Here is a 27,182-nt window from a genome sequence, read left to right on the forward strand (position 1 = left end):
GTTACACATTTTTCAATAGGAATACTATAGAGATATTTTTCTTACTGGATGGTTGATTAGAGAAGTGTTTTTTTGGTCATGAATTACAGTCTTTCATTTATGCAACACTCTTAAATGTTTCTATAATTAGGTTTGAATCAAGTCTTGTTCCAATATTCAATGAAAGCTATTTCCATGAAGTTTTTTGTGTTCAATTCCAACTAAAAACATACAAGCAATTGTTGAAAATAAGGTCTAACAATCTCCTGGATAAACTAAAATTTCAAAAACATGCATTTTATGATTAGACTAATAATACAAATTTTCTTTAATAGCACAAATTACAATATTTCACTTATTAGGCTCAAGTGTTCCTGTCACAATATGTGAAGTACAACTTGTCTTTCAACCTTCAATGGAAGACTTAATCTCTTAAAGGGATTGTACACAAAAGGATACAAAGTAAAGATTACCATGGTATTTAATGAAGTAAATGAAACATAAGTGATCGATATAACAACTAATTGACACATACACTAATATGGAACTCAGGGAAATAAGTTGTAAACTAATTATACTTATTGAATCTAATCTTAAAGAACTAAATTACAACATTGGCTGAATTGAGGGACCCTCCCAATTGGCTTCAAATTCAAAGAGAACTACAGTGCTAAGGATTGGTCACACATAAGTTTGTCTTAGAACATCATCTTGATCACTCTTGTATTAATTATGTAAAGGTTCAATAATACAAATTTAATAATGATATGTTACTATTTCCCCCCTTTACATTGTTTTATCTCTAGTTTATATAGACATAGATCTTCAGAAGAGCACACAAAAAGCTATAAAATAAATTCCCTATTTCAGGTCTTGATCACATTAATTACAATAATGCAATGGTAAATATGAGCACAATTTGTAAATATGGTAAATCCTTGGCAAAGATAAAGCATAGATTAGATCAAATGGTAATCTTATGACATGGAAATGCATAAGAATATCCTCAATCATTTCCATGACCACATTCCTTGTTGATTGCATTTTTTTGGTGTATTTTGACTACTAGATTGATTGGAGACTACTGATACACATGGGTTGTAGGTTCATAGAACTTGGTTTGGGGCTTCTTAACCCAAATGGTTACAAACTCCTGTTGAATATAACTATGGCTGGCATGTATAAACTTGGCATGCAAGTATGTAACACTCTTGGTTGGACATGGAGTGACTGGTGATGGAGGTTCTACACTTTTTTTTAGGATTCCTTTTGGCCATACTCCTAGTGATGTTGCTATGGATGAATAGTGTGGCTGGAGCATGTTGCTCACATCCCCTCTTTAGAGGCATTTCTTTAAAATTTTCTCCAAAAGTGATGAAGCCTTTAGCCTCATGGTGCTGAGGACCCCACTGTCATTTTTATCACTATGATCAAGAACAACATTTTCCTATTGGGGTGTCTCTTAATGCATAATAACCACATCAACAAACCCATTACTAACTAAAAATGCATCCAAACTATCATTTAACTTATGCAACTCCTCTACAATTATATATTAATCAACTTATGGTGATATAAACTATGATTAACATTCTTAAGATTTTGTTGGAAATGCTTTGACATTTTACAGAAACTCGTGCATAAACAGAATGGAAAATTTATGTGACCATTTGCTTCAAAATGTAGGAGGAAACATATGTGATAAATAAAAGTAACCTTATACCTACCCTCAAAATTATGTATTTACTATGTTGAAAAATGACATATGTTGAAAAATCAAGGCTCGCATTTACTATCCCATAGATGTTTAAAATTAATGTGGACTCGAGGTTCCCTAAGGATCCATATCCAAAACATGAGGGGAAATGTACACTTTCTATAGATGAGGTCGACTAGATAGGATGACATATAGACGTCATCATTTTGCATTTGCTCTCCTTTGGCATATAAAATAATGGAGTTCTAGAGGTTTTTTGCAATGATCTTCTATGACCTAACCAATTGTAGTTACCCATTCCAACTTAAGGTGATATGCATCCGTTTCTCTGTAGAGTTGGTTGACCATCGTCGCAACAATTCTATATGCAAGGAAAAACTATGTGTGTTGGGAAGATTCCCCTATCCTTTCGAGTGAACAGTTTCTAATCACACCACCATTTCTCCAAAAATTCCTCTAATGAGGGATACTATTTTTGTATAATCGTCTATGAATCCTATATCTAGTTGTAATTTTGCGGACTTGAGCTTATATATCTAGGATATTTCGATGTGCATGTAGGTGCCCAATTATTCCATGCTTTTTCTAACTATGGTACACATTCTAGTACTGGCATGGTCAACGAGACACATGACCAAATCCTTGTATAGAGAGTGACCAACATAACCATTATGAACTGGAGGCTAGATGTTATGATATTGTCATAGGATTTTCCATCCAGTTTTCTCACTAGCATGCCTTCTTCCTCTGATTCTTCCTCTGAATTAACAACATTGACATGCCCTTTTCTCTTTGGGTGCTCCACATTATGGAGAATTTGATATGTTGCAGACCAATATAAGGGAGTAGTGTCTATAGTGGTTGGGGACATATCTAACCACATTCTTGTGTTGATATTATTATTTTTTTCTATCATTGGGATTTAGGATTGTCCACCCCTAGTGACCTTTCCTTTGACAAGTTTGATCATGACACCTTCTGAATTCCTACAAAAGGGTGAACCTTAATTAATTAAAATAGGGACCTGATAGCACATGAGAGAAGCTATAAAGCATTTAGAGTATAAAAGATTGAACTTATCAAGGATGATTGAAGTTAAGTATAACTTATTGGAGTTGAGGAATATTTCCATTAGTGAACCTTATGTAAATAATTCTTTTATTTTTAAATCATCTCGGGATTGTTGTTTTCTATTCTTAAAATAGAAACATTTTGAAACAACATCAAGTGAAGGCTTTATTACCAAAATTAGGGTAGGGTAATGTTCCAACATAAATGTGTTGTCCTTCCATAGTAATGGAATATGATTTGAGGTGGAGTACCCCTATTGGTTAGATCTAAATGACAATCCTGAGCATTTATTGCAAAATAAAATATCCTAGTGGCATGGTTCTCATGTAGGTTTTTGCCGGTAAATGTGAGCATGAGATGATAGATAGGTAATAAGCACATTGATGACACTTAACAATCAATTGATGATGTGAGTGATCGGGGCATGGAATACGGCATTCTACAATATCTATTAATTTCCCAATAGATTGGGTCTTGTTGTGGTATGACCAGAATTCAATTCTTCGTTATTGTAAATATGAATTAAATAATGATGACATATTTCATTTTAAAATTTTAATGTATTTTTCCCGTGGGTACATAATTTTCGACTTTAAAATATTTTCAAACCCCAAAAAAACGCCTTTATATTCATTTTTAGCTTTAGAGAACAAAACCCAAAAATTGATATCAGGCTTTTCTTTTCAAATATATTCATGAATTATAGTTTCAATCATTGTTTCTATTTACGACAAATGATAGAGAACGTATTATTCCCGGATATCAGATATTAGAGTTTGCTTTATTTATTATACAAGCCTTTAGTTTTCTGATAATTCCATATCAGATAATGGATATAATGCCTCGACAAAATTCTGACACTCGATATTACACATCAACGTGCCACATCAAGATCCAATGATGACATGTCATTGCACACATCCCTTAGTTGACGTGTCAGGTGACACATGTCACCTCCTTCCCCTTTTTTGGCATATGTTTTGGCTTTTTCTATATGATATGTGGCATCTAGTGGCAAGGCCATGTCCGTCCCCTCCACATCTTCATTATGCCACATCATTTATCTCATAATCTTGTATATCGACGTTTCATAGTAACATGTTATATTAAAATAAACATCTGATATCCAATATTATTTAGTAGGATGAAACAAGTTTAATTAAAATAATAAGCATTATTCCTAGGAGCTTTAGTAAATTAGGTTTTATGAACAAATCGATGTTTTATTGTGTTAAAGGCATTTTATTTTTCGAAATAAAGTAATATTAAATATCATTTCATTCCACAAATGATCTAATATACATTTTGATTCAATATTTGATATTTCGATATCAATATATCTGACTATTGAAATGCATCATCTCTTTGATACTTCATTCCAATATCTGATATTGTAATATTAGATTAACATAATATAGGTTTAAATAAGGATTAAGGTTAATTACTATGTAGTTTTAGATAATGATTTTTACGTGAAGTTTGCGTTATAAAGCTTTTTGTCACTTCAACAAATTTAATAAGACTAGAGCATATCAAGATTTGAGATCCATTCAAGTCTAGCTTTATAGTAAACAATAAATTACTCGTTCTAATTCCAATTAAAATTCCTTCCTTGATAATATTCTCATTGTTTAGACCATTTAAGCTTAAAGTATTTTTTAAATTTTATCTTTTTTCTCAGTAAAAAGAATTATGCTTATAAATTTTTGTTTTTTCAAACACTTCATATTTCTACACAGGCACCTAAATGAGATTCAAAATAGGAAAAACAAAAAAAGGTTATATAACATGAGGATGAAGAAGCAAAAAAATGCTAAATCTTATTTTTTTATCTAATACACCCAACAAAGTCATAGTTTCTAGTAGAACCTAGGCTGAAATTTATGAATTCTTGGAGACATGAAATATTATAAAGGTATATCGAGAGGACTATGATTCTTTTGTGGATGTCAAGCACTCCTACCTTCATGAAATAACAGCAAGACTAGCTCTCGTCCCATATACAAATATCATACAATGTCATATAGACACCAAGACGTGCACCAACCTGGACAAGCATAAATGAGTGCTTGGTTCATTCCAAACTGAAGACCTTGATATTATGTATAAGTTACCAAGGGTAGAGAAAACCTTTGATAATGATTTTGTTGCTAAATTTATGGAAAGGGAATGCACATAATATGAACTAGAATTGCCTAGATTAATCAAAGATTGATATTGAGATGAAAACAAATTCTAGATAAAAGAAACTGACCTATATCCCACCAACATAGTTAAAGCCCCTATAGACATGGTGACTACCATGCTTTGCATATTTTTTGGTGGGAGAAATCCAACTCCCTTTAGAACTAAGTGGGTTCCTATTATCCATAGAGTGTCAGATGGGGGAGTCTATATTTAATTGCTCCATTATTCTTTAAAATAACCTCAAAAAAATGAGTGATTTTCAAATGCATACCCTAGTTTCACTCAATTCTTCATGTCTGTGTATCTCATGGACTCCATATGTGCAAGAACCTTATTTACATTAATTATATGGAATTGGATACCTGATTTTGGGCCCATTCATGTTTATTTTTCTACACTATGGGATACCAATGCAAAATAGCATGTTTATGAAATCGGTCACAATGTCATTACCCCTATCTATCAGAACTTCTTTGGTTGTCCACTACCCAAATTCACAGAAGGATCCATGAGAGGGATAGATCCTATTGAAAATTGGTATATTTATGACAACCTTCTCATATATAAGGATATATGGCTATCAAATTTCTCCCAATGTCTTACCCAAGGATGTCCCTAACAGGTTGACTCTTAGAGAAACAACATACCAAACTATTGTTATTGAAATAACCAAAGACTTAGCATCAAGTTCAAAAAATATATGGCCTTAATTCCCCTTTGATGTAGTAATTTACTCCATAGACAATATAAACCATGCTAAGTTGGAGGCTTCATCATTGTAGGGTATTAGTATTTCTGACATCGGTTTCAAGAAACATGATCCTTTAAAAATTGTATCAAATCCTTGTAAAATTAAAGTAGGTTTTAAAACCTATCATGATAAAGAGATTCACTTTGATGATATTTTCAAAGGAGCTAGATCCTATGAAGAAGTTTGGTTGAAGGTGCTAGAAATCCGTCAACCAAGGGGGCCTCCTCAATGTGAAGTCCCATTTACACATCACACCGTTTGGAATAGGAGCCCCATCTAGAGTATGGGCCCAATTGGCATGTATTCTTACAGGTTTTCCTTGGCCCTAACTGTCAGCAAGAGAGAGGAGTGTGTATGTGCCTTAAAAAATAAAGTGAGTGTGCCTGGTGAGTGTTTTGTTGTAGGTGTGTCAAGGTTATTCTACTGCAAAGGGAGAAAGAAAGTGAGCCTCTAAGAGAAAGGTAATAGTACCACCCTATTAGAGACACACACAACCAAGAAGGATCCGTCTGACATCCAGAAGAATAGTCCACAAAGATGTGGCGATCATTACAACCAATCAACAAAAGGAGTTGTCTAATATCCAGCGGAATAATCCACAAGGATGTGACAACAATAATAACCATTATAACACATTCTTAATATGATAGTACTAAAATAACCAGTTCAACTACTTTATCACATATGAAAGCAAACATGAACTACAAACATTGACATAATAGTCTTACAAATATTCATAATCCATGCATGAAGAACGTGCTGGCCATGAGGATTCTTATATTAAGTAAAATTTCCAAGACATGTGTATATAATGAGCATCACTATCTCCAACAATGGAGCATTGGAGCCACTCCTTTCTCCCCAAAAGAACTAGTCTGTATCTCTAATGCCTTGGGGGAGGAGCCAAGTTGAAAAGTCCCTTTTATCATATAATGAGGATGTATATATAACCAATGGGGAGGTGATGCTTCACCTTCCTTGTGACTCTTTGACTACCCTCATAAATGTTTCACTTCCCATGACTTTTCGACTTTACATGACCCTTCATATTCTATACATGTCCTTTGGACTTCCACTTTACAATACATTTCTCAAATATTGAACTACATATTCCACAAAATGATGTGGCACATGATGACTCATGAAACTAATGAAATGACACTAATGACATGGAATACATGACGACATGGCAATGCCAAGCCATTATAGGTAGTACTTCATGTGGCGACTCACCCAGTTTTTCTTTTCGATCCTCTCGCTATCAGATCCCTACACACGAGATTCACTAGATCTTCGACCGTCGGCCTAAGACAGAGCGAATCGATGTTCCATTGTTCCAAACCTTTTTGCCTCATTGTTTTGACCCTTCGAAGCGTTGAAAGTGGCGCCTAAGCGTGGTCATTTTCGTGCCAATGGAATGCGGTTCTGGCAGTAGAGAATCAGTCAAGAGGCAGGTTCAAATGCCTTCCCAATGATTCAAACTCCGGTTTAGGGACCTTAATAGATGCACTCAATTTTCTGGTGAGCTCAACCTTTCAGATCAGGCAGATAACATTTGATAAAGAGCAAGTAATATATTCCTTCCCACTTAAGAGCGAGAGCCGAGACCAGTAAGGTCCATAGCCGGAAGATGCGCCGCCCTTGGAGATGATGAGACCATGGCGAAAGAAAGGAGGTTTCCCGATAGCCCTTTGTTGTTTATTTCTTTTTGTATTCTCAAAAATATGGTGCATGTTATTCTTCTTCCTCCTCCTATGACTTGAAGATAAGGATTCTTCCATGAGGTCTCGATCTTTCATCTTTTATTATAGTCTGATGTTCCTTCTTCTTCTTGTTTGAAGATCATATTATCTCCTCAGCTCCTTAGGTGTATTCTAGCATGTCCTCCTGCTCCATCTCCTTATTTATCATCTTTCCATGGCATGCTACAGTTCTTGCATCTACACTCATGACAAAACAACATTAGTTTGATAAACCCCTAGTATGAGATGGTTCATATTGATTCATTGATTGATCTGAAACTGGGTGACAAGCTAGGAAAGAGGCTCAGTGACTACGCAATTACGCATCTTAGGCAGTCATGGGTGAATCTTGAGCCTTGATACTGCGCAATGCGTAGTTCAGGATGGACTAAGGAAGAAAATTGTGCAATCTGGAAGCTCAATGTGATAGGTTGAGGGGATGGGCACTGGATCATCTTATTGCACAGTTATAAAGGACATAGGAGCCTAGGTGATTGCACAATTGTGTAGTTCAAGAGCTCAGGGCGAGGATTGAGCCTTGAGACTACACAATGCATAGTACTGACTGGGCAGGCGAGAGAAATTACACAGTTTTGGGAGTCAGTGAGCCAGACTAAGGGATTTTTCATTGCTTCAACCAACTGCTAGTTTTGGGAGGAAGAGAAGGCATGGTGATTGCACAGTTGAGTAGTTAAAGAGCTCAAATATTGCACAATGCGCAGTTGGGGCCGAGATGGAAGGTTGAATTGTGAAATTTTGGAGGCGAATGCTTGGACTTGAGCACTGAAACTACATAGTGCACAGTCTTGGGAGGAAGGAACTACACATTGCACAATTTCAAGATGGAAGGTTGAATTGTGCAATTTTGGAGGCGAATGCTCGGGCTTGAGCACTGAAACTACATAGTGCACAGTCCTGGGAGGAAGGAACTACACATTGCACAATTTCAAGATGAAAGTTTCATCTTAAGGGCTGGGACTACGCAATGCGTAGTTCAAGAAGGACGAATGAGGATAAGTTGATTTGAATTGTCAGAAATTTGACTAAGTGTGGGATCAATGAAACTGATGTGAACAATGATAGGAATTGAATGTGATCACACACTTAGAAATTTTACAACATAACATAGATCATCTAGAACACATGATAGCATACTTCCCTTAGTGAGACAACTTATGACAAGTGCGACACTAAAGATATACTTTGCAATGACAATGAAGACACTTATGTGATAGTGCTTGAAACTTTGGAAATGAGTGCAACAAATATCTACATGGTAAGATCAACTCATTTTCACAAAGACAATTTTTTGAAACCACCAAAACAAGCTTATGTGCATCGTGTGACACTTAACATGCGAAAAGACGATGATTTTCTATAGTGAGAATGACACTTGCGATATGTGAACGACAGTGAAAGTAACACATGTCAAAGAAAATATAACATTTAAAAGAAACTAAATAGAGTAAAAGAAAGTGAAAGCGACAACTAAAAACATGAAAACAAAACTTGCGAAAAAAAAGGTGCGTGGAAGTGACGATTTGCAAAACTCACCGAAATAAAAATACAAACGCAACTAGAAGTGAGAAATTTGCAATGTCAGTGTGCACTGTCTGTTGACATAGATTGGACATCACACAAGCACAATATTGATGGACTGTGCTATGCTTCTTCAAGATTGTGTAAAATAATGCAATCATGCAGTTGTTGTGGGTTGAGCATATGTGAGAAAGTGACTTCGACACTTCCAATCTAAGAAGGGACCCCAAAAGCATCACTAACCAAGAAGTGACAATGGAACGACCGATCACAACATCCACAGTAGGCTCCAAAATTCGATTGTAGTAAAATTTTGGAGGGCCTTTTTCGTAGTGACAGTACCTGTCAACACACTAGTAGAACTCCAACTTCTCTTCCTTGGTCAATTCTTTCATGCATGTTCTAGTTCTTCAGGAAGTATTGATTCATCATTCAGATTACCATGGATTCCCCACTTACCCCATGCATAAACATAGTCCCCTTCATTCCTTTACTTGGTTAAACATAAACATGAGATTACTGATCACACAATGTTTTGAATTAGGATAGGGTCATGAAATTCCCGCGATTTAGATTTTTAGAGTGTAGTTTTTCATCCCTCGTGTTGTTATGCTACCAACAACCCTGGATAATACCCTGACAAAGTCACTTCAAGGACACAAACATTGCTCCTCTACGAGTAGGACTAGACAGTACCCCGATAGAGTTTCTTTTTTCACCTCTCTACATAGGAATAATTTCTCTTCTTTTTCCTTTATTTATTTATTTTATATAGGACTTTGCATCGACACTTATTTATTTCATGGGTGGAAGACAGATCCCGACTTATTGAGAGCATGAGAGGTTGTCCCTTCAGAGAAGCATATATAAGACCTCTAATATTGTTTTTCTTGTTTATATTTTCCCCTTGTCCTTCTCTACTTGATTGGATCAACGTGAAAACATTGAAATGTAAAGACTCGAGTGTAGGCATGAGGTTTCCAGAGTAGACATGGAGGTCATGGTTTGACACAAGGCTTTCTTAACACAAGGATTGTATTTTCCGTCGGGGCATCATCGACCAAAATATGTAACCAAGACAAAGAAGAAGGAAAGAGAGTTAGCCAAATGTTGTAGTGTCAAAGTCCTTTTCTATTTTTCCACGTTCTCTTTTGAGCCAACAAGGCATCTTCATGCAAGGTATCACAAAATGAAGGGAAAGACAACACACAACAAGGGAACAAAACTAGAAGGCAAGACAAAAGGCGGCTAAACCAAAACATGATGCAAAACCAAAACCAAAACCAAAAAACATAAGACAAACTACAGGAAACAAATGCAGGATGAATTTGTAGGTAAACTAATATGCAACTAGACCTATTCCTAACCTAATTGTCTAGAAGGTCGGGGTCACATATAGTGGTATTTCCAATGAAGCCACCGTAACTACTTCTAGCCTCATTCAGAAATATATAGGAAATTAAAACTCATATAAAGCAATGTGCAACAAAATATATAAGAACTTGAATAGATTGCACAAAAATTTGAAGGTCTCTCTTGTCAATAGAATGATAGGCCATAGCCACCACTTCTAACTAGTTCACATTCTTAACCTTTTTATGAAAACCATCATTCAACAAACCTTGAAAGCTTCTTATGAATGTGTCTTCAACTACGTTGAACTCCTTAGCTATCACGCGAAATGATTGAAACTTTTATTTGCAATGAAGCCTGCCAAGTAAGATTGCTCCAACCATTTAATGGTTGGATTGTAAAATTCATGACAATCCTCTTGAAAACCCAGATATATTTGAAAAGATGAATTTTCAATTAGAGGCACAGGATTATGATGGGAATCTTGTGAGGGAAAATATATCTGATCATATTTATCATACATTTCAAGACAATGAGGATTTGACATAACCTTCAATGAGTGCGAAAGTATCTCAATTGCTTGACAGGTACCCAGGTATTGAGATGTTAAACCATAAAGATCAAAGGGTGTAAAAAAAATGTCATTGGATGTGCTGATGGGAAAATAGTAAGTTGAACGATAGTCATCAAAGACATAATCATGATCAGATGGGTTGATTAAAGCATGAGATTCCCAGTTTGTAATTACCAAAGATAAATCAAATTGAACAATTTTGCAAATGATCAACATAATAGAATCATCTTCCTTGCATGATTAGTGTAACAAACCATTTTATTGTAATTGGTTACATGCTACACTAGCATCATAATTGTCAAAAGAAGTAAAAATGAGTGCTAGTATAGTAAACGCTTGAAACCAGTCAAGGTAAAACAAGTGAAGAAGAATTTGATTGGTCAAATAATCCATGCATTCACTAATACTTAAGAGGATTTTAGGTGCGATGAAGAAAAGTAATAGCATCATAATATTCACAATAAGGATCAAGAGTTGATTGTTCCCAAAAGAGTGTGACATGTATGACTCCTTTGGTTAAATATAATCTTTAAAATAATAAAATTTGATGTTCCATTATTCTATGAGAGATACACATTCCAAACCTGATTTTGATAGACGATATTTGCATGAAGATGAATAATCTTGAATCTGATAAAAAACGAATCTTGAAAGTTAGAAAGATCATATCTGCGATGTCAAATATATTTCAAGAACTAATTTACATTGAGTGAAACCATGACGAAAGAAGAGTTTTTGAAGAAAACTAGAGCTGACTCAGTTTAGAGGTCTTACTAGAGTTTTGAGATCCTGACATAACCATCAATGGATGTTGAAGTGTCTCGACTCTCTAGCAGGTCCCAGAACTTTCAAGGATTGTAAAATCGCATTCCAAATATTGAACCAAATCATGCATGGTGCGAGGATAACTTCTTTCACTTATTTCAATGAGATCACTATTAATTGGATGGAAGCCTTCTCTATCACTAATTTGATCATTTTTTACAACTTCAAAAACCATATTACTCAAGCCAAAAGATTCTTCTCATAGAAAATATTGAGATGGAGAAATTTCATGAGCAAGGTGATTTGAAGAGTTGTCGTCATGAAAAAAAAGATATCATGCATGATGGAAAGGATAATGATATTAGTATTTTTTCTTTCATCATGAAAAATCTCACTACCTTGTGTCAATTGAGAAGTGAACTCATGCGATGAAGAACTTGAAGAGCATGGAGTATCTTCATCACATGTAGATGCATCGCAAATAGGACAACACAAAGGATAGTGGGATGAAGAGGAATTTTTATTAAGAGAATTTTCTTCGACCAAAATAGATTCTAGATCTAAACCTTCCAAATTAAAATTTTCATGAGAAACTGAAAGATCAACTAGAGCACTTGGGCATTCATCATTCCATACATCAAAAGAATCATCATCATCAGAATGATTGTTGCCCAATACTACAGATCTAAACAAACTATGAGGACCTAACCTAGGTCTTCTAACTAAATTTGATTCCTCATTTAATTTAACTATAATAAGAAAAATACCATGTTTATAACTCTACATTAACTTAATAATAGCATACCAGTAAAATTTTCTTTAGAACATTTTAAACAAGTAAGAAAATTCATTTTCAAAAATTTACATAAATAAAAAAGCAATGAAAGAATACCCGTTCCAAAGGATTGGTTGGGATACTTCTGACTCTGTTCGGGTGCTCCAGTTGGGCTACCTAGCTGGATTTACCTCCCAACCAACTTGGAATTATTTCATAGCCCAAGGAACCTCCACAGATTCCCTATCCGTTCGAGCCCAAGTCCAACCAACTTTAGTTTCTCCAAGTTAAAAGCAACAGTCTCCAATAGAACCAAGTTTGAGTTCTCTCATTCTCCCCATTCTCTCCCTTCTCCTTCTCCCCATTCCTCCCCAAAATAAAATCCTCCAAGGCAAAAAAAGACCAGGGATCTCTCCCCTCTCCTCTCATCCTCTTGCCCTTTTATGTTTCTTCCTCCCTTCCATCTCAACTACCTATCATTAATGTCATGACTACCCCCTCATCCTTTTATTTTAATATACTTGACTTTCCTTACCATATCTTATCCAAAGTAGATTTGAGAAGACATATTGGGAATAGAAATATAGATATTTGATTTAGAAATAAATTGGAGAAGACCATATCTTATCCAAAAGTATATTTGAGAAGACACCTTGGAAATAGAAATATGGATATTTAATTTAGAAATAAATTGGAGAAAATTGTATCTTATCCAAAAGTAGATTTGAGAAGACACCTTGGGAATAGAAATATAGATATTTAATTTAGAAATAAATTGAAAAATACCACATCTTATCTAAAAGTAGATTTGAGAAGACATCTTGGAAATATAAATATGGATATTTAATTTAGAAATACATTGGAGAAGATCATATCTTATCCAAAAGTATATCTGCGAAGACACCTTGGAAATAGAAATATGGATATTTAATTTAGAAATAAATTGGAGAAGACCATATTTTATCCAAAAGTAGATTTGAGAACACACATTGGGAATAGAAATATGGATATTTAATTTAGAAATAAATTGGAGAAGACCATATCTTATCCAAAATTAGATTTGAGAATATACCTCGCGAATAGAAATATGGATATTTAATTTACAAATAAATTAAAGAAGACCACATCGTATCCAAAAGTAGATTTGAGAAGACACCTTGGGATTAAAATAATAACAAATAATAAAATTCATATTAGTAAAATAAAGTTACAGATTCACAAGTGTAGTTTTATACCAATATTGTAAGTCAATATTTGTAGGTTAATTAAACACTAATCAAAATTATCCAGATAGGATCAAGTAGGTCATTAGATAAACCCCTCCTTCAAAAAACTTCATCTCGAAGTTGGAGTGAAAATGGCACAAGGAATTTGAAAGAAGTTTGACAATGAGGCATAACAAAATAGAGGGAGATATAGTAGTCAAATTAAGTAATTCAAGCAATGATACCACTTTCCATCAATAGTCTCCAACTAACCTATAGCCTCCTATCCTTCCTAACCTACTTTTGCTCCCATACTATCCATACTCTACTGCAATATACTATGTCATCGAATATACCGATCTAACCATTGATAAAACAAATATGGCGGAAGCGTCGACTATATCAGCCTAACTTCCCCAACAGGCAACTGGAAATCGTCATCACACGTCTAGGGGAGTGTGTCCATCATTTCCCTCCCATGATTCCAGGCTTGGAGGTTACATGGTGGGAAATGCCTCCACCCCTCCTCAAAACTAGGGTCAACACCCTAATATGGACCACTCTACGGCGTTGTTGGGTACTTGTCATCGAATAATCCAATTAGGTAGCCTTGTCACCTGCCATTTACACTTTACCCAGGTCATAATAGTGCATATCAAGTAGATAAAAAATGTAATAGAACAATGTACATCATACAATTCCTCATTGGATGTCTCAACATTCCCCCATTGGAAGAGTAGATCTTGGTTATCATATAGTTCTTTCCAATCTATAAGTTAGTTTTCATGCATGCATATACATAACAACAAAATATATATAGATAAGTGATCTTAATTATCATGTTATTAAGTTTAGTATCCACGTGTCAATTTTGTACTTCATAACAACATACTGGAAATAAATCTTACATTAGATAAATCATATTTTTGATGCGTCATTCATTAGATAAATAATATCCACTTAATACATACATCAAACAAAAATAACATTTATAAGTCATACACTAGATAAATCGTAACCAAGTAAATTGTACATCAGGTAAATCATACATCAAATATTTCAATCAATAATACCTAATCTATCTAATGATTTATATAAGTAGTTTCACATGTCCAACTAAAATGCATCAATATTACATAACGTTCATAAATAAAATAACATGGAACTACAAATAGATCCTTAGCATAGGTAGCTATCTAAGTCAAAATGGGCATAAAAAATGCTCAAAAAGTGAGGGGTAGTCGTGAAGCATTATCTCTGCATCCTCTCAGGTAGAAGATCCTAGGTTATACTTGTTCCACTGGACCTTAACCTGGTCCACCATGAAATGACTAAGCTATCAAACCCTACGGTCTAATATGCATAATTTTCCGACCATTATGGTTCCCACGTCTAAGACCTACAATTCCCTCCAATCCAGTTTGTAAGATTCATCAACAACATAATGTCGTAAAATAGATACATGAAAAACATCATGTGTTTTATGCAAATGGGGTGGAATTACAAAACAATAGGAAAATGGGCCATTATTCTTCTTGATTCTAAAAGGTCCTATAAACCAAGGTGCGAACTTCGTCCCTTTCCAAACCGAATGGTGCTTTTGTTGGGTCAGATATGAATAACAAATTGGTCACATACTTCATAACCTCGATTAGTCCTATGTGCATCTAGATAACTCTTATTTCTATCTTGTGCTCCCTTTATCCTTTGTCGAATCTATCTTATCTGTTCCTCCATTTATTGCACCAATTCAAGCCCAACTATTACTCGGTCCTCCAAATTTTCCCAACTCAATGGTGTCCTGCATGGCCTCCCATATAGAGCTTGATAAGGAGGCATCCCAATGGAACTATGGTCATTTTTATTATAGGAAAACTCTACCAATGGTAAGTATCTTTCCCACTAAGTCTGATTATCCATGACGTACATTCTAATCATGTCTTCCATAACTTGATTTGCTCTTTCAGTCTGCTTGTCTGTTTCTGGATGATATGTAGTTCTCAGGTTTAACTGAGTCCCCAATGCTGGCTACAAAATTGTCCAAAACCTAGATGTAAAGCATGAGTCTCTATCATAAATGAGCTTTTTTGGTAACCCATGTAGTCAAATAACTTCGCTTATAAAAAATCATGCCACATCATTAACATCATAAGTATCTCTCACTAGGATGAAATGGGCACTTTTGGTCAATTTATCAACGACAACCAATATAGCATTGTGCCTCTGTAAAGTGAGTGGAAAACCTGCAAAAAAATCCATAGAAATGACCTCCCTTTTAGACATAGGGATGTCATGTAGTTGTAGTAGTCTTGCTAGATGGCGATGATCATCCTTCACTCATTGACATTCAAGGCATTTGGTGACAAACTGGACCCTGTTGTGCTTCATGCTTGCCCAAAAGAAGAATTTTTTCATGTCTTCATACATCTTATTCACTCCATGATGTGCACAATAGAGTGCTATATGTGACTCTTCAAGGATGGTTCTTCATATAGTCCCTTCCTTAGGGATGTACATTCTCCCTTGAAATCTCAAAAGTCCATTTGGTTCAAGGACATAACCCTAACACTTTGGTTCTATCTGCTTCCCACTTTGGAGTGATGATATAACCTTCAGATACCAACTATCTTCAAAGAGTTTTTACAACACATGCTCCCTCAAATTAACCCTCAAGGGTACTAGGGAGAAGATTCGTGACCTCCTACTTAGTACATCAGCCACCACATTCTCCTTTCCTTTAATGTAAGATATCCCAAAATCATACTCACTCATGAATTCGTTCCACTGCCTCTGTCCAACATTCAAATCTATCTGAGTGAAGAGGTTCTTTATGCTTTGATGGTCGGTTCTTAATTCAAAGCTTCTCCCAACAAGGTAATGTCTCTATAGTTTTAAAGATAACATCACTGTTGCTAATTCTAAGTCATGGGTATCATACAACTCTTCATGTTTCTTCAACTTTATGGATGCGTAAGCTGTCACTCCGCCTTCTTGCATCAATACTACTCCTAATCCTTGATTTGAAGCATCTATGCATACAATAAAGTACTTTTCCATGTCAGGCACTTGAAGGATCGATGCACCAGTTAGTAAGCTCTTTAGTTCAGTGAATTCAATGTCACATTCATACCTAAACCCTTTTCGCTGTAATATGGTGATGGGTTTTGCAATCTTTGAAAACATTCCACAAATTTGTGATAATAACCTGCTAGCCCCATGAAGATATGCACCTCATGATCATTTTTTGGCATTTTCCAATCCATTATGGCCCTTACCTTTTCTTTGTCAACTGAAATCCCTTCTACTGAAATGATGTGCCCAAGATAATGAATTTTCTTCTCAAAAAAGGAAATTTTGACAAATTTCCATACAATTGATTTTCCCTTAAGAAAGTCAATACAACCCTTAAGTTTTCTTCATGCTCTTTTTCGTTCTTGGAATACACAAGAATATCATCCAGAAATACTTGCACAAATTGGTCCAAATACTTCTTGAACACACCATTCATGAGACTCATGAATAGTGCTGGTGCATTGGTCAAACCAAATGGTCAACTACAAACTCATAGTGCCCAAACCAAGTTTAAAATGCAATTTTTGGGATGTCGCCTTCCTTATTCCTAAATTGGTGGTATCCCGATCGTAGATCGATCTTTGAGAAAACTGTAGCTCCCTTTATCTAGTCAAGTAGGTCATCTATTCTAGGTATCGGGTACCTATTATTTATTGTGGCTTGATTCAAGTCCCTATAATATATGCATAGCCTTAAGGAGCCATCCTTCTTCTTGATGAAAATCACTGGTGCACCCCAAGGTGAAATACTAGTTCTAATAAATCCCAAGTCTAAAATGTCTTTTAACTACATCTGCAACTCACAAAGCTTTGGAGATGTCATCCTGTAGGGTGTCTTAGAGATCGGTTCTACACCAGGTTTTAGGTCGATTGTGAAATAGATCTCCCTCACAGGTAGTAATCCAAGAAATTCCTTAGGGAAAACATCCTCGAATTCTGACAAAACTGGGTACTGATCTAGGGAGGGTTCTTTCTGGTCACTCACAGTCTTGGCCACATATAATCTACAACCTTGTTGAAGAAATCATTTTACCTTCATCATGGAGATGAATCGTATGGACACTCCTCTCTTGATACCAAAAATCTCAATTGACCTACCTTCATCATTTAACCAAATCACCTTCATTTTGAAACAATCTACTAAAGGACAGTGAGCTTCTAGCCAATCCATTCCAATGATTACATTGCACATCCCCAATGTTGTGGCATATGCCTTCAACTTAGTTATACATAGCTTGAGGTTCACTTGACATTGGTCAATACTAGGTCCTACTGCTTGTTTTATCCTAGAATCCATTTCAACTTGTTTAAATTCATCGTGCTCATAGGCTGCCAACCCACATTTTTCTAATGCGACTGGTGAAATGAAACTATCTGTAGCACCATAATCCAACAAAATTTTAACTTTTACATGGTTGATCATACCCAAGGTTTCTACCATGACGGATTAGTGTTCAACTTGTTGGTTATCAACTGGTGCATATATTCGATGGTGGTTGCTTATTCCCCCCATTGATGCTTTTCCTTCTTTACCATCGTTACCAATTTGTAACTCGGGACATTCATGCTGGTAATGCGGTCCCCCACATCCCCAACAATTGATATATGGTATACCCTAAACAAAATGTTGTGGAGTTCTTTGGAGAGAGTTCCTTCGCCTGGGACCCCTACCCCTACTAGTGGCTTCTCATGTCTGACCGTGATTTGCATGAGACCTCGAGGTTGCCAGTGAAGTTGTACTATAAACAATTGAAATCCCCACTGTCGGAGCTTTAGGTACAACCATGTTTCCATATGGTGGTGGCCTAAAACTTCCTCCCCTGTAGAACATACGAGGGGCCTTCCCTATAAACCTTGGCTGTTGTGGAAAAATGGTTTTGTTTTGACCTTTTAAGTATAAGTGCTCTTCAACATAACGAGCATGTTCAACAACTTCTACAACTGAGAATGGTTTCCACATCCACACCAATTCCCACATTAGTTGGTTCAAAACTTTGACCAAATCTCAACAACGTGATTAATATAAAAAACGATCTTATTATATATATGGATCACAAAAATCTAAGATTTAACAATAAACAAAACTCTAAAATAAGAATAAAATACTCATTCCAATAGTACTATATATATTATATATATATATATATATATATATATATATATAAACAAAGCTGTAAAAATAAAATAAAATACTTTTAAGATGATAATTAAAAAAAATGTGCGAAAAGGCTTAGTCTTTTAGCCTCTTATCAATAATATTATTCAATTGTTGGAATGCAGTTATGGATATTTGAAAGTTTGGACCAGAACTAAATGCGAGTTGGCTGAGATGAAGATGCTCGATAACAATTAGTTACAAATCTTTCAAATTATTTACGCCATTAGAACACCCATTTTGTTATATATCATTGAGGATAATTTGCAAAATCATATCTTCCTAAAAATTAAATAATGAGTCAAAATCAGATTGAGGTGGTCCCATTGGGGCGGTGGAAAATAGGTTGGGAGGCATGGTTTAAGTGCTTCTTCAATCCAACCATTCCGTGGTGTAATGAATCTTGCTAAGAGAATCATAAAAAGGCTTAGTCTTTTAGCCTCTTATCAATAAGATTATTCAATTGTTGGAATGCAGTTATGGATATTTGAAAGTTTGGACCAAAACTACATGCGAGTTGGCTGAGATGAAGATGCTCGATAACAATTAGTTACGAATCTTTCAAATTATTTACGCCATTAGAACACCCATTTTGTTATATATCATTGAGGATAATTTGCAAAATCATATCTTCCTAAAAATTGAATAATGAGTCAAAATCAAATTGAGGTGGTCCCATTGGGGCGGTGGAAAATAGGTTAGGAGGCATGGTTTAAGGGCTTCTTCAATCCAACTATTCCGTGGTGTAATGAATCTTGCTAAGAGAATCATAAATTTGAGGACTCCGAAAAGTGAAATGAGAAAGGAGAAGAATCATAATTGAAAAGTAGTAATGCATTCATCAACATTACTGTCAGCTCTCTCGACAGTGTCTACAGTTAGATCATCATTACCCTAAATATAGTGACAATTACAATGTGGTCACCTAATAAGTACATAGATATATCTGAGGCCCGCTTCTTAATCCTACTCAAAACCAAGAAATCAATCTCATGATGCAATGATCAACCTGTTACCAAGCATGTCAATGATCACCAAAATTTTCTTGCTTGATGCTAAAAAAACATTGTGCCTCAGTCTGCAATGCCCAAATATCACCTCCAAGCATTAATATAAAAAGGGAGGTTATTACCACGTCGAGTATAAGGAATGTAGGGTGTGAGAAGAAAGAGATGGAGAGCCCATCTAGACTGGTCTCCTACAACTATCATACCACTAAGAATTGAAAATTTTCAATCTATTCCTATTATTATTATTATTATTTCCAGATCTAGTTGTTTATAGAATTCGATTCTTCAAATCCAGAAACCACATATAATTCAATTTGTGCTTGATCCAAATGACTATATGGAATATGAATTTCCTTAGGTGCCATATCTATCTATAATTATTTATTTAATTTCTTCTTTCTCAATTGAGGAAACCCCTGCGATATCCATAAATGTGATTTTTCCTTCAGGACTGGGCATAATAATAAAGGACTCCATGGAGTAACTCTTCACTGGATCTGCGATCAAATTTTACTTGGTTACAACCTGAATTTTTTTTGGTTTAATTTTTTTGGGCATCAAACTCTTTCGGGATCCCAAGCCAAGACATTTGGGAACCCAAGCCAAGACATTACTCATGTTGGAATTACAAAAACAATCACGAGTAATAGTCATACGAAAAACCAAGACAAAGGTATTCCTCTAAATGAGCATCATGATGTGAAGAGAAAAAAATATGGATCTGTTTCTCTGGATATGGATATGGAGCATATCCAAGTAGTTAGTTTGAGACAAAGAAATCAATGTGAAAGCTTGAATGTGATGAGAGAAAAAGGGAGAGAAGACTTGAGGGAGGAATTTTGGGTGTTCGACAAGGACGACGACGATTTTATCTCTATCATGGAGTTGGAGAGCATACTAACTCAGCTTGATTTGGCTGAGAGAATAATGTAGAATATATGATTAGCAGTGTGGACCAGAATTCTGACAGGCTTGTTGATTTTATGGCATTTAATCATATGATGATGCAGTCTGTCACGGTTCATAATTCTTGATGGAAGGGAAAGTGTCGTGATGGCCTTCCTACAGAATTTAAGCATATGATGGCGCATGATGTCACACTTCACAATTCTTGATGGAGGGGAAAGTGTCATGATGGCCCTCCCAATCCTGATCTGTGTATTACTTCATAAAAGAATCTTGAACAATAACAGGGTGTGGAATGTCTTTAGTGAAAGCTTATTGCTTTGGCATATTGTTGGCTTCTGTCATTTAGAACTCTACTATTAGGTACAATACAAAAAAATGGACAAGACTTGGGACATAATATGAACCCGAAAGGCATAGACATCAAAATCAAAATCTTAACAAAGACCATACTCCTAATAAATTTTCTTGGAATTTATTTGAAATTTGTATTTCTAATGAAGGTTAACAAGGATATTTCTGGAGATCGCAATCACTCCGGAGGTGCAAGGTTGTTAACCTTCCACTTGTAGGTTCAAGCCCCATGTTGGGCATTTATTGATATTTGGTAATTTTATAAAAGCATAACCTCTTTGGCATGAATTTCGGTTTTGGTTTAGAAATAATGGAATTTTTTTATTTTTTTTAACCTGGGAAAAAATCCTCTGCACTTATCTAATTTGGATAATGAATTGTGAGTTTAACATGAGGCTTGATGTTGAAAGAAAATAATTTTTTATATTCTTTTGAACATTTGGGTAGGTAGGCATGAGCACTTGTTTTAGTATATAAATATAGTGGTGATAAAATATTTGGTATCAATATAGGAATAAGTTTTAAGAATTCAACCTATGTAATAGACTTCAACAAATATGCATGCTAGGGCTCATAGACCTCAAGGGATGCAACTTAGCTCTGATACCATATTTGAGGACCTAACCTAGGTCTTCTAACTAAATTAGATTCCTCCTTTAATTTAACTATAATAAGAAAAATAACATGTTTATAAATCTATACTTACTTAACAATAACATAACAGTAAAATTTACTTTAGAACATTTTAAACAAGTAAGAAAATTCACTTTCAACAATTTACATAAATAAAACAACAATGGAAGAATAGATGTTTCAGAGGCTTGGTTGGGATGCTCCTAACTCTATTGGGGTGCACCTGCTGCGCTACCCAACTAGATTTATCTTCCAAACAACTAGGAATGATTTCCTAGCCCAAGGAACCTCCATAGGTTCCCTAGCCCTCCGAGCCCAAGTCCAACTAGTTGTAGTGTGTCTAAGTTAAAAGCAACACTCTCCAATAGATCCAAGTTTGAGTTCTCTCATTCTCCCCATTCTCCCTCTTGTCCTTCTCCACATTCTGTTAGAAAAATATAAATTACAGAGCTTTGGAACACATAGAATATAGCAAAAATATAAACACAGGAAACACAAAAACCAGAGGGACACAGATATATGTGGTTCACCCAGTTTGGGCTACATCCACCCGAAACAGCCAGTCCTTCTTTTTTATTATCCAGCAAAATGAAGAGACACAACCTATAGCAGACCCACTGTAATATCCTCTGTTTCCTTTCACAGTCTTGCCTCTCTGTTTTTCGCTCAGAGAATACACATCTATTACATAACCTCAATACAATGCCCTCATACAAAGAGAGGGGTTGCCTTCTAGGGAAAAAAACCATAAACTAAACATAAGTTCTACCGTTAGATCATCCGCCTAATGAATGGCCTAGATTGACTATAAATTACTATACTTTTACAAGGCAATTTTACATCTGTTTTTAGCTTCCGGGGCGATTCCCTCGAAACCCTCGTCGAGGGACCGCTAGCCCTCGGACCCCCCAGCTGGGGGGGATTTCCCCCCCCCCGAAGCCCCGCGGGGGGTAAAATTCCCCCTCGCACCCCCCGTGTGGAGGGGTGTACAAACTCCTGGGGTATACATCCGGCTGAAACGAAGACCTCTAAATAATCATGCTCCACACCCAACACATTCCTCCCCATTATAAATCCTCCAAGGCCAAAACAAGGACGAAGGATCTCCTGCCTCTCCTATCGTCCTCTTTCTCTTTTATGTTTCTTCTTCCCATCTACCTCAACTACCTATCATTAATGTCATGACTACCCCCTCATCCTTTTATTTTAATATCATTGACTTTCCTTACAATATCTTATCTAAAGTAGATTTGAGAAGACATCTTGGGAATAGAAATATAGATATTTGATTTAGAAATAAATTGGAGAAGACCATATCTTATCCAAAGGTAGATTTGAGAAGACACATTGGGAATATAAATATGGATATTTAATTTAGAAATAAATTGAAGAAGATTATATATTATCCAAAAGTATATTTGAGAAGACACCTTGGGAATGGAATAATAACAAATAATAAAATTCATATTAGTAAAATAAAATTACAGATTCACAAGTGTAGGTTTATACCAATATTATAAGTCAATATCTGCGGGTTAACTAAACACTGGTCAAAATTAGCCCAATGGGATCATGTAGGGAATTACACAAGATGATTTTAGTTGATTCATTACCGAGATTAATAGATTCAATATTAGTCAAGAATGAGGAGACACCATATTCACACGGAAGATTTTGAAAAAGAGAAGAATGATTTAAAGAATATTCACCTTCCTACTCCTCTACTTGTGTAATGTAAGTATCTTAAACCTGGTCGCAATTTGGAACAATAACTTGAAAATTAGGAGCGTGCAAAAAACTAGTTGATGGAGCAGGTCGATCAAGTGGATCACGGTACATAGAGTCATGACATGAAGATGATAGAGGATGATTGAAATCCAAATCAGAGTCAATACTATAGTTATGAGTGTCAATACCATCTTGAGGAATAGAAAAATTGATTTTCACCGTAGGCTTCATGAGCCATTCCAAGATTTCCTCTATTGGATTTGAATCATGAAAAGAAGAAGGAGGATGAGAATATGGATTAGGAATTTGATGTGAAAATTTCCCAGCTTTACGATCATTGTAAAGAGCCGCCGACATCGGAATTGAAAAAGGAGGAGGACATGAAACAAAAAGAATAGCAGGTTCCTCCTCTAAAATTAGGGGTGTCTCTTGGTTTACAAGAGTTGAGGATGAAGAAACATCAGGTGGTTTGCATGCACTGTGCAAAGAGATATGAAAAAAATGCTCAAACTTTTGTTTCAAGAAATCCCTAATCCATATCTTCTTTAAGAAATTCATAACAATGGTGAACGAATTGATTAGATAAATCCTCAATTGATTCATCAGGATCCATTCTAAGCTAATCGATTCTTTTATAAACATATTGTTAATCATACCTATCAAATGTTAAATGAAGCTCCTAGATAAGATGGTTAAGAGAAGGAATGGAAGCAGGTGGTATAGTGTGACACCATCAATTATCTCGACCTTCAAGGGTGAGGAAGAAAACAATACAAGCCACATCTTCACAATCAATTTCATAATTATCATAGAATTTAAGAAAAAGAGATGCATGCTCGGCAAAGGACGTATCAACCTCACCATCAAACTTGAGTTGAGACATGTGAATAGACTCATCAGGGATTGAAATTTCACCACGGGATAAGTTAGAAAAACACACTGGGAGTATGATTTGACGCTGAGCCATTTATGATAAGAGATTCAAAACAGACTCAAAGGGCTCTATTTTTCATCTCACCCTCCTTCTAGAACCATTTTGTTGACAATGTTGGAAATATGTCAATCAAGGAGGTCTCCCCGATGTGAAGTCCCAATTATACCTCACACCATTTGGAATAGGATCCCCATCCAGAGTATGGGCCCAATTGTCATATATTATTACGGGTTTTCCTTGTTCTTCTTCTTCCTCCCCTTAATGACTTGAAGATAAGAAGTATTCCATGTGGTCTTGATCTTTCATCTTCTGTTATATTCTGGTGTTCCTTAGTCTTATTTCTTGATGATCATCTTATCTCCTCAACTCTTTAGGTGTCTTCTAGCATGTCCTCCTGCTCCATATCCTTCTTTATCATCTTGCCATATCATGATAGAGTTCCTGCATCTGCAATTCACTCATGACAAGATGGCATCAGTCTTATAAACCCCTAGTATAAGATGGTGCATATTGATCAACTGACTAAGATGAAATTGGGTGACAGGCTAGGAAAGAGGCTCAGTGACTATGAAATTGCACATATTAGGCACTCAAGGGTGAAGCTTGAGCCTTGAGACTACGCAATGCACAGTTCAGGTTGGACTGAAGAAGAAAACTGCGCAATCTGGGAGCTCAGTGTGATAGCTAATGGGATGGGCACTAGATTATCCTATTGCATAGTTCTGGAGGACATAGGAACCCAAGTGATTGCGTAATTGCATAGTTCAAGAGCTCAAGGTTGAGGGTTGAGCCTTGAGACTGCGCAATGCGCAGTACTGACTGGACAGGAGAGAGAAATTGTGCAGTTTTGGGAGTCAGTGAGCCAGGCTGAGGGATTTTGCATTGCTTTAACCAACTGCATAGTTCTAGGAGGTAGAGAAGGCCTGATGATTATGCAGTTATGCAGTTCAAGAGCTTAGGGTTTGATCTTGAGCTCGAAGATTGCGCAATGCGTAGTTGGGGCTAGGTGGGAGGGCAGAGTTGCGCAATTTTGGAGGCCAAGGATCAGGCTTGAGCATTGAGATTGCGCAATGCACAGTCCTAGGAGTCAGGAATTATGAATTGCACAGTTTCAAGAGGCAAGGTTACATATTGAGGGCTAGGACTGCGTAATGCATAGTTCAGGATGATCGGACGAGGCTAAGTTGCTAGGAATTTTCAGAAATTTTGCTAAGTGTGGGATTAGTGAAACTAATGTGAACAATCATAGGACTTGAATCTGATCACACACTAAGACATTTGATGAAATAACATATATTATATGGAATAAATGAGCACATACTTCTCTTAGTGCGACAACCTTTGCAGCAAATTACGAAAAGTGTGACAATAAAGATACACTTTGCAACGACAATGACGACACTTGTGCAAAAATATTTGAAACTTTGGAAATGAGTGTGACAGATGTCTACATGGTAAGATCAAATAATTTACGCAAAGATAATATCTTGAAGCCACCAAAACAATCTTATGTACATTGTGTGACAATTAACATGTGAAAAGACGACGATTACAACAATGTGAATGACACTTGCAATATGTGAACGACAATGAAAGTAACACATGCCAGAGAAAAGCTAACATTAAAACATCACTAATTAGAGTGAAAGAAAGTGAAAGCGACAACCGAAAACATGAAAACGACAGTCGCGAAAAAAAGGTGTGCTAAAGCGACAATTTGAAAAGCTCACTGAAATAGAAATACAAACGTAGCTAGAACTGAGAAACTATTGATGTCAGTGCGCACTAACTGTTGACATGGGTTGAACATCGCACAAACATAGTCTTGATAGACTGTGATATGCTTGTTCAAGTTTGCATAAAATAATGCTCTCATGCACTTGTTGCGGGTTGAGCATATGTGAGCAAGTGACTTCAACACTTCCAATCCAATAAGGGAGCCCAAAAGCATCACTGACCAAGAAGTGACGATGGAACGACTAATCAAAAGATCCACATTAGGCTCCAAAATTCGAGTGCAGACAACTTTTGGAGGGTGTTTGTCGCAACAATAACAAGTTCTTATGAGGATTCAAGAAGTTCCTAAAAATCTCACGATGGATTTTAATGATTTTCAAAGAAGAAGAAAGATGGCCCTAGGGGCACATTTCATATAGATGAACAAGCACATTGAGAAAAAGTAGGAAGTTCATGCTCAACTCCTTTATTTTCAAGCAATACATCATTCAAGAAAATAGAAGTAGAAGAAAAGAAGAAAGATACTATGCTTACATAAAAAACAAAATTAAAAAAATATCAAATAGTTGAAGAACAAACAAAGAATGTGCCTATAACTATCATATAGGCAGAACAAATGGTAATAGATCAATCTCAAGAACAATTTTTGTTGTGAGAATGGGTTCTATTTGAAAAGGAAACACAACAAGAAGATCTGAAATTGTTTGAGTACAAGTTGAGGCACATGTATCTAGTATTATTGTTCAACAAGGCCAAATAGATATGACACAAACTAATATCCCTCAAGGAGATAACACTCAGGCTAGTAATCAACCAAATCCTATACAGGTGTTCAACACTCTTGTTTTGAAAGATATTCAAATTGGACAAGTTAAACGATAAACTAATAATATCACCACACAAGTTATCTCTAAGAATCTTATTTCTTCTTATTCGAGGATCACTTCCCATAATGTTATTTCGTTGACTCCTTGGAATCCAATGAAGAGGAGGACA

The sequence above is a fragment of the Pinus tabuliformis genome, chromosome 7, assembly GCF_031772625.1.
Source record: "Pinus tabuliformis cultivar Carrire ecotype Pingquan chromosome 7, CPIR1, whole genome shotgun sequence".
Taxonomy (NCBI): Eukaryota; Viridiplantae; Streptophyta; class Pinopsida; order Pinales; family Pinaceae; genus Pinus; species Pinus tabuliformis.